The sequence below is a fragment of the Ruditapes philippinarum genome, unplaced genomic scaffold (assembly GCF_026571515.1).
Source record: "Ruditapes philippinarum isolate M1 unplaced genomic scaffold, ASM2657151v2 ctg10300_1_1_1_1, whole genome shotgun sequence".
NCBI classification, from domain to species: Eukaryota; Metazoa; Mollusca; class Bivalvia; order Venerida; family Veneridae; genus Ruditapes; species Ruditapes philippinarum.
The window spans coordinates 3,333-13,023 of record NW_026864475.1 but is presented as its reverse complement, the minus strand read 5'-3'; the positions used below and the strand labels follow the sequence as shown (position 1 = coordinate 13,023).

General features: G+C 33.1%; 1 long non-coding RNA gene across 1 annotated transcript; it reads right to left on the bottom strand.

Moving 5' to 3' along the window:
- Window positions 1-3,398: 3,398 nt before the first annotated feature.
- Window positions 3,399-9,416, bottom strand: LOC132725744 (uncharacterized). Its single transcript, XR_009625104.1, has 3 exons — window positions 8,923-9,416; window positions 8,096-8,224; window positions 3,399-4,893 (listed from the first exon to the last, which is right to left on the bottom strand). It is a non-coding gene; the product is annotated as an uncharacterized LOC132725744 (long non-coding RNA).
- Between the last annotated feature and the right edge of the window lie 275 nt (window positions 9,417-9,691).

Genomic DNA, 9,691 nt, shown 5'->3' with positions numbered 1-9,691 from the left:
AAACATTAATAGATATGTTACAAATTGTAAACCTTAGGAATAACAGTCGTCACAAACTGTCTCCAGTAAACAGAATCTTATTGTTTGTTATATGGATTCAGTGTTACCCAACTCTCATGACACTTTTAGCAATATTCAATGTGTGCACCGCGTATGTACATGTTGAAATTCGCATAATGATTCGCACATTTTACGCAGCATTTTCGCATTACATTACTTGGCCTACAATAGATCAGTGGCTTAGTAAACGTTGTGATTGGGATAAACTGTACCCCGCAGTTGGTGCAATACATGGAACATCACACGAAATATTGCGACCAATGAATGTGCCACAGGAACAATTCTATTCTGGATACCGTCACTTCCAATCAATACGCAAGTTATTGTGGATTCCGATGGTGACGTTTGTCATATAGAATCAGGATTTCCCGGTCATCTGAATGATGTTCAGCAATTTAATCTTATGCCAGACATTGGCAGCGACAGACTTCCATTTCCAGGGGAATGTGTTCTTCAAGGAGATAAAATTTATCCTAATCGACATCCCCTTATGACCCCATATACATCACAGCAAATTAACAGACGTAATGTTCGAGAGAAAAGAAAATGCAGAAAGATTAACAGACTTATTCAGAAATATAGAGTTTTAGTTGAACATGCTATAGGGGAGATCAAGAAATACAGGTCGATTAGTTCAATTTGGCGCCATTCTAGACTTCTACTTCCCCGAGTCGTTAATATATGTACTTCTTTGGTGCGACGAAGAAAATTGCTGCAAATGATACATTAAAATGACGACTTATGAATTCGGAATGAAAATGTTAAACAAAAAAAATAATTGAATTAAGATGTAAGTCAACAAAATACATTCAATAAGCAGTTTCTAAATTAATGTTACAAGCAGAGATGTGACGTATTATTTTAACCAAAGATATTTTTATGTAGTAATTTTTGTAGAACAGTCACTATATTTATTTTCATTATCAGTGGAATGTATCTTTTCATCTCTTTGAGACGAATGTCACTTTAGAAAATACGAAACCCTGTGATTTTGTTGAGTAATAAATTCAAGGTTTACTACGTTTGAGAAAACCCCTAAGATTTACTGCTATTCCGTTTCAGTTTAAGATAGAAAGGTCTAACTAGTACTATGAGATACTAAATACTAAACCACCGATAAAATCATATAACAATCAAAATTATTGTTATATACAAGTGAATTTTTTATATATAATTTTATAGGTGGTTTTGTATTTAGTATCCTATACGTAGTTAGCCTAATCAGTGATTTTTTTCAGGGTTGTAGCAGGGGTTCAGGGGCAGGGTGTGGTGAGTGAGGTGTCCAAACACTGATACTGCCACCTGTGCAAAATTCCAACCCGTTGACATTCAGTCGGATTTGTTTAAAAATATACATCAGTGGGCATATTTAAATCAACAATGGTTGCCAGACATATTTTTAATCAGAATTTGTACCGAAACAGACTTTATCGTCGTTGGATGATAAATATATTCTTCCGTGTTACATTACTCACATCTAAACTATGTTTTATAACTATTTTTAGGACGTTCCGATTGCAGCCTGCGAAAATCTAAATATAGATTGATTTTAAAAAGTTTATTTGAAACACACAAAACCATAATTATAAATTGATATTAACGCAATTTGACTTTTGTAAAGCTTGAGGAGGTTTTGTTTATTAATAAGCGTATCAAAATTAACATAAAAAGGTACTTTTGAATACCAACAGAAGTGATTATCTTTAAACACATGGTACAAGATGAAAATGCAAATAAGAAAACAGACATGAAGTAATTTCTATTTCATTGCCATATATAAAAGGCATTATCCATCTCTTCCTTAGAGGTCCGGTGCGTACGTTGGATAATCAAAGTGCTGAAAGCACTGATGGGGGCGCAATATGTGCTAAATTCGAGATTTGTATAGCAATCTACTTTAGGTGTTCCAATCTGATATCATTCTTCTTTCAAAGTTGAATAAGTGCCCATTTTGTACACAATATAATAGTATCGCTTCCAAACTCTTGTCAAAATTGAAAATCATGTACCAAGAACATACTAACAAACCCAGGCAAAATGCATAATTGATATCATATTATCATGAATAAACATTTTAAATTATGACATTGGATTTTGTTGGGAAACTTTAGTTGTTTAACCAATTTTCATGTAAAGTACTTCCTTATGTGAATGTATAACACATAAATCAGTGTACTTACTATATTTATTCCAAGAAATGATTATGCAGATAGAAAATAAACAGAAAATTTAACTGTCTATAAAATATTTCTAAAATAAAACCAGGACTGTAAGAACAAACTTATTTTTTGTAGAAACCTTTCAAGCACAATAGATAATACATGTGAGAATGTAAATTGGAATGGATACATATAATCAAGTTGGCATTGAAAACAAGAGCCACTATCTAGCTTGGGCCATGCTTGGCTTTTTCTTATATTGAAAGTCAAACACATCAGTAGGAGAATATTGTAATATCTATTAGAGTACTCCTAGAAAAAATAATATAAATGTATAAAGTAAATTTCAAATTTGAATAGTAAAGGTCATAGTTGAATGATAATTGTTCTTTTGTCCAAGGATGAATCAAATCATAGACAAAAACAAAGTTATGACAATGTGAGTGAATTTCAATTGTTTAACCTTGGAGGTAATGGTCATTTAAAGGTCAAAGTATATCAGAAAAAAATCAACATGTTGGTTCTGTGTTTGTTTGTTCAAGCATGATTCAAATCTGTAAAAAATAACAAAGTAATGACAATTCCAGCTAACTCCAAAGATATTTTATATCAAATAAGGGTCAAAGTCATATATGAACTTGAAGGGCTTTTGTCACAAAAACATGTCTCCCAAAACTGTGTATGGTTCTGATCACTCTTTTGAATTTTGGCAGTTGTACATGTGATAGATTTTTCTTTTTTTAACTCTTCGGCCATTTTGTGTAGAGAAACAGGACATGGCTGCCATCGTTGGAGACCCACAATTGATAAACATGTCAAATAACATGCAATCAATGATGAATATTAATGGTTTGGCCATGGGTATCCGACAATGAGAACATGCCAACAATGTGCACAACTAAGGATGGCACTGTACACCCTTGTTTAGTCCTGTTTGAAATCTAACCAGCAGTTTAAACATTACTTTTTTATATAAGTTAAAGATAGAAAACATTATCAATTTTAATCCTATACTTATTATAGGTATTTATTGGATTCATTATTCAAAATTAAATGAAAGAGCATGGAACAAAATATTTTCAAGATCAAGTAAAATCTAAATGTTTTTAAAATCTAGAAGAATCAAAACTTTACAATAAATATATCAATAAATATACATGTACTATAAAGTACATTATAACAATACATGTATTTTGGATAATACACTCTCTGCTGAAATACTTTAAATGGGTGTGGTATTATAAATGTTTGTAAATATTGTAAGTTATCTAATCAATAAGTCTATTCTTAATAAAAGAAACTTGCATCTTGATATTTTCTGTACAAACTAGAACTGCCATTGTCATGGCGTGAATACCCCCACATACCAATTTGTCAGAATCAACAGTAGTCATTTACAGCTCAGCCAAATCTGAGGGAAGTAAGCCAGTGCATTGCTAAGTTATATATTCTACATGTTTTAGTAGAAAAGATCAAAGTGAACTTTACCTTGGACCTACTGACCTCAAAACTAAAACTGCCATTGAATGACTTCAATAACCCCCCCCCCCCCATTTCATGCAGCCTTGCCTGGAGGTGTTTTATGATGAATATATGAGACCATTTGAGCAGACAAGCTAATTGTAATAAAAGCTCCTGTGACCTTGACCTTTGCCCAGTAACCTCAAAATCAATAGGGGTATTCTACTAATCTTGACTAACCTCCATGCCAAATATTAAGACTATGGGTCTAAGGATTCTTAGGTAATTGGGTGGACAAGCTTTAATTAGCCAAGGCCCTGTGACCATGACCTTAGACCTGAAAATAAATAGGGGTCATCTACTAATCATGACTAACCTCCATGCCAAATATGAAGACTGTGGGTCGAAGGATTCTTAAGTTATTGGGCAGAAAAGCTTTCTTCAGTAAAGACCCCTGTGACCTTGACCTTTGACTTGGTGTTCTCAAAATTAATGGAGGTCATCTACTAATCATGACTTAACTCCATGCCAAATATGAAGACTGTGGGTCAAAGGAATCTTAATTTTATGGACGGACAAGAAAAAAGCGACGGACGCCCGACGGCCGGACAAGCTGATTCCAGTATAGCCCCCTTACAACTTTGTTGTGCGGGGGTATAACAGATTTCAAACATTGATAAGTTAGCTCATCTTCTTGGTGATGAACTGGCACCTCTATATTCAAATGTGGTTCTGTTCATACACAAGTTATCTCATGTTCTTCATGATAAACTCTCACCTTGAAGTTGATAGAGTTCTGTTCATACATATTTCAAAAATAGATAAGTGATCTTATTTTCCTGGTGAAAAACTGGTCGCTCATTCAATATCAATACATATTATGTCGCTTATTCAAGTTCTATACATATTATGATATTTCAAATATTGGAAAGTTATCTCATGTTCTTGGTGAAAGACTGGTGACTAGTTTTCTCCTCAATGTCATTTCTTTTTCTTATTAGATTAAGTCAAGTTACTTTATTCATGAGGCTTTCGACATCACACATTTCAACATTGCAAATGGCAAGCAGTCTCCTGGTATTCCAATTTCTTTAATTTTGAAAAACCCAAATGTGTCAATTTCTCTAGTGTTTCCGACATGAAGACACATCTACATGCATCTGTCCTTATCACTCCTGCTATTACTGTTCTATCATACAAACGCCACTGTTTCCTGAAATATTTGTTTAGAAAAAGTTAATAGCAAAATAAAAATTCAATTATTTTTGTTGTTTTTTTTTTTTTCAGGGAGGGGGGGGGGTGGGGGCAATTTAAAGCACAATTTCCAGCCTAACTGCTGGAGGAAGACCTTGGTGCACCTATGTGTATGATTTCAGGCACCTGGGTACCATCAATGCTCCATTAATGAGCTAGATAGCTTTCTCACATGAAATGATCCGTAAACACTTGCAGAGCACGAACCTACAGCAGTGAAAGGCTTAAAGGTTTAAAGTCAACCAATCGCCACAGACACCCCAAGTATTTTATCTATTTGCTAAGCAGCAATTTTTTCAAAATCATTTAAATTTATAAATGTGAGTGATTCTGATAAGCTATAGACAGCTAAGTGAAGATAAGATAATCATATATGTCAGATATGTCGGAGTGCTTATTGTGAATATCCATTATTTTAAATTAATGTGAATTCTCCTGAGGTGAAAAGGAAAGGAAAGCTGAATTCCTAAATTATACATGTTACATGTCACAATTGTTCTTGTTATTAATTTTGTTCCTAATTTCTATTCTATAAGATGATATTTAAATTCACTGTAATTCCTTTTCATAAATTTGGACATTTGTGACTATAGTCTATCCAGTGATAGAAGCTCACTGACTTAAAATAAACTATCCTGTGTCAGCCTTTAAACAAGTCAAGAAAAACAAGCAATTGTCATAGTATTGCAAGCAATCCATAAGTCCCCTACCGGTTAGAACCCCAGCAACTTTCTGATGGGCCATTGGCCAGTCAATTTTACCAGTGAATGAATGACATGAATGAACTTGAATCTTTTGAGTTCTAAGTTTGTCTATATCACAGTAATGTGTTAAGTTTCCCTGCCTAGTAAGGAAATTATGTTTATACAACCTTGTCATATTATTACAATGTTGGATTTTAAAGTAAATCCTATAAGGAATGAAGAAGTTGGAGTGAAAAATACCAATTTCTCGAAAAAGTTCAAGGGGGACATAATTCTGGAAATAGTCTTGCTAGAGTATTTAACCTTCTCAAAAATGTTGAGTGATAATAAGAAACATATATATGAAGTTTGAAGTAGATACATTAGGAAATAAAGAAGTTATTTTAAAAAGACAATTTTTATATTCATAAAAATTCTAAGTTCAAGGGAGGTAATACTGATAATTTTTGTGCTAGAGTTGTAAACCGTGTCACATATGATGTGGTTGATGACCAGAAACTTATATTTAAAGTTTGAAGTAAACACCTTAAGAAATAAAGAACTTATAGTGAAAAAGCTGAAAAATTTAAATCAGAAATCTTGAAATTCAGGCTATTTGTTGCCATAGCAACCACAGGCAATCGGTGCGTGGCTTGGATAGTATACATGTACATGACCACGCCCACTTACTTTTTTATAATTTTTTTTTTTTTTCACTAATGAAATATTTTTTTATTCAAAATATTTTTAAAATATCTTATTTTCAATAAATCAACAAAGAAAATTTGTTTTTAAAAAATTTCATCCATATATACTATTAATATAGTAAAGGTAGAAAGGTTCGCCAGCGGACCTACCACCAGGCCTTATGTTACCTCCCAGATCTTTGTTAATTGTCATCCAATTTTCACCAAATAAAGTGCAATCTACGCAGAAATGATTTTTCTTTCGAAAAATGTACAATATTAGAACAGTTGGTACGACAAAAGATGGAATTTTAAAGCAAAAATGCACTTTTTGTCTAGGTCGGCCATCGCATGACCGAGCCGAAAGTAGACGATTTTGAACATAAATCGATCTTTTTCTTAATAACAAACTAATGTCAGTGCATGCAAACAGTTGAAATAGAAAAGGCAGCTATAAAACTATCGCTTACCGGTCCAAAGTTAATCCAAAACGTCTGCAGGTACGCACTTTCAGTAGTTATTTGCACTAACTTTTTTAATTCCCTGACATTACGTGTATACAAATGCTGACCCGGATGTATCTGATGCGTACCCCTTTTCGCATAATAAAAATTGAGCGAAGCTGGGTACCAGCGGGAACCGAGCATGCGTACCTTGAATATCCGGATCAGAATTTGTATACATGTACAATGTCGGGAAATTTAAAAAGTTAGTGCAAATAACTACTGAAAGTGCGTACCTGCAGACGTTTTGGATTAACTTTGGACCGGTAAGCGATAGTTTTATAGCTGCCTTTTCTATTTCAACTGTTTGCATGCACTGACATTAGTTTGTTATTAAGAAAAAGATCGATTTATGTTCAAAATCGTCTACTTTCGGCTCGGTCATGCGATGGCCGACCTAGACAAAAAGTGCATTTTTGCTTTAAAATTCCATCTTTTGTCGTACCAACTGTTCTAATATTGTACATTTTTCGAAAGAAAAATCATTTCTGCGTAGATTGCACTTTATTTGGTGAAAATTGGTTGACAATTAACAAAGATCTGGGAGGTAACATAAGGCCTGGTGGTAGGTCCGCTGGCGAACCTTTCTACCTTTACTATATTAATAGTATATATGGATGAAATTTTTTAAAAACAAATTTTCTTTGTTGATTTATTGAAAATAAGATATTTTAAAAATATTTTGAATAAAAAAATATTTTATTAGTGAAAAAAAAAAATATTTATAAAAAAGTAAGTGGGAGTGGTCATGTACATGTATACTATCCAAGCCACGCACCGATTGCCTGTGATAGCAACCAGTATTTTTAACATAGGAAGAAAAAAAAAGACGTGCATAATCTCCATACTGCCATCTATCCATATATCAAGTTTCATAAAAATATTTTCAGTACTTTTTGCGTTTTCGCGGGATCCAGTTTATGTGTTCAATTTGCCATATTTTCAGGCTATTTGTTGCCATAGCAACCAGAATTTTCAACATAGGAAGAAAAAAAAAAAGACGTGCATAATCTCCATACTGCCATATATCCATATATCAAGTTTCATTAAAATATTTCAGTACTTTTTGTGTTATTGCGGGATCCAGTTTTGTGGACAGATGGACTGACGGACTGACAGACGGAAAGACAGACAGACGGACCGGGTAAACCTAAAGTCCCCTCCGGTTAAACCGGTAGGGGACTAAATAGCTATTAGAACATAATAATTAAGAAATATCATATACAACCACTTCTAAATCATCATGTACCGCTTCCTTAAATGCCATGCTACTGAAAGAAACATTTTACCATTTATTCACTGCAAGGTTTGTCAGATTGACAGTCTCACATTTTATTTCATCCTCATTGACCCTAAAGCATCCTTAAAATCGATATCGTGCCGTTCACATTTACAAATCTGACATGTAGGCCGACCATCTGAAACAGAAAGTTGGAAAGATAAAATATAATTATTATTAGATATACATATAGTATCCCAATAATTATGTTAGTTGAAATCAATAGTCAAATCAATAATTTAAGCAGTGTTAGAAATTAGCAGTAGTCCTATAGCCCCTGAATACTAAATTTCTCCTCGGGCTACCAACTTTTCACAGTAACAGGCCTGACCAAGCTACTGTATTTTAAGAGGCAATATAAACAACTGTTTTGAAACAAATTAATCGTGCCAGAGAATGTCTTTTGGGCTAGTGAATATTCCAATCTGGTAGTCTGACCAGACTAGTCGATTCAAATCCTAATTTCTTACACTGTTTAAGAAACAATTTGTTCAAAATTGTCCAAGAACAAAGATTTTTATAGTATACTATAGTAGTTATAGTGTATATACAGTATGTACTAAATGTCTTTTCAATCTACTATACTGTCCTTAAATTTTAAGAAAACAACTATCTTTAAAATCCATTGTCTCAGAAATTGCAAAACCAAGTAAATGAAATTGTTCTGTATTTGTATTATTTTACACAACTTCTGATCACAAAAGCTTCAAGGACATTAATGAGTGAATCAGGTCCTATCCTGAAAGATTGTTGTGTACAAGTTTGAAGACAATCCATTCAAAAATAACAAAGTCATAGCCACTAATAGCAAAAATCAGGAAAATTTAAATATTTTACCTTGAATGTTTATATGGAGGTCAAGTTTAGTCTGGTCTATTTGAAGGGTTGTTGTGGCCAAGTATGAAGACAATACACCAAGATCTGAAAAGTTATGAAAGGTTGAAGTTTGTTGACAGCAACGGGAAAGCTGTCATAACTGTAACAATATATTTTGACCCTAAATGCAAACTGAAAGTTCTAGCCTATACACACTGTTGAGGATAGCCGTTCAGCATTTTTTCCATAATAAATAAATGCAATGATAAAATTGGTAACTTGCAAGTCTTCTAACATTTTTACAAAGAATGAACATATATATTTTTTCCTAATAATTCTACGATGACGTTCAGCCTTTTATATTATAACAAGATATCGGAAAGATATATCAGAAATGAATTGGCCCGTGGACTTTAATGTCAATCATAGAGCTCTTATGCAAAATGTAATGGTAAGCAAACATCCAGCATGAAATTTTCAAGTAGCTAAAAGTGAAATAAAATTATTAAAAAAACTTTGTCATAATTCAACTACTGTTGGAAAATAAACCACATGTTTGATTACAAATGTATCTATATAATAATGTCCATAAAAATATAATAAATTAATTTTCAGTCTCTTTCTCTTTCACACAGATTTAAATTATTCAACTCCATGATTTTCAGAAGGAAAAAAAATCTTTTGATCATCAAACACTACAAATTACTATACCAACTGTAAACTGCAGTCTGTACGAAAAGGCTGTCAGTCCTCGGACCTCGCCAACTAAAAATCAGTAGGGTCGAGATAA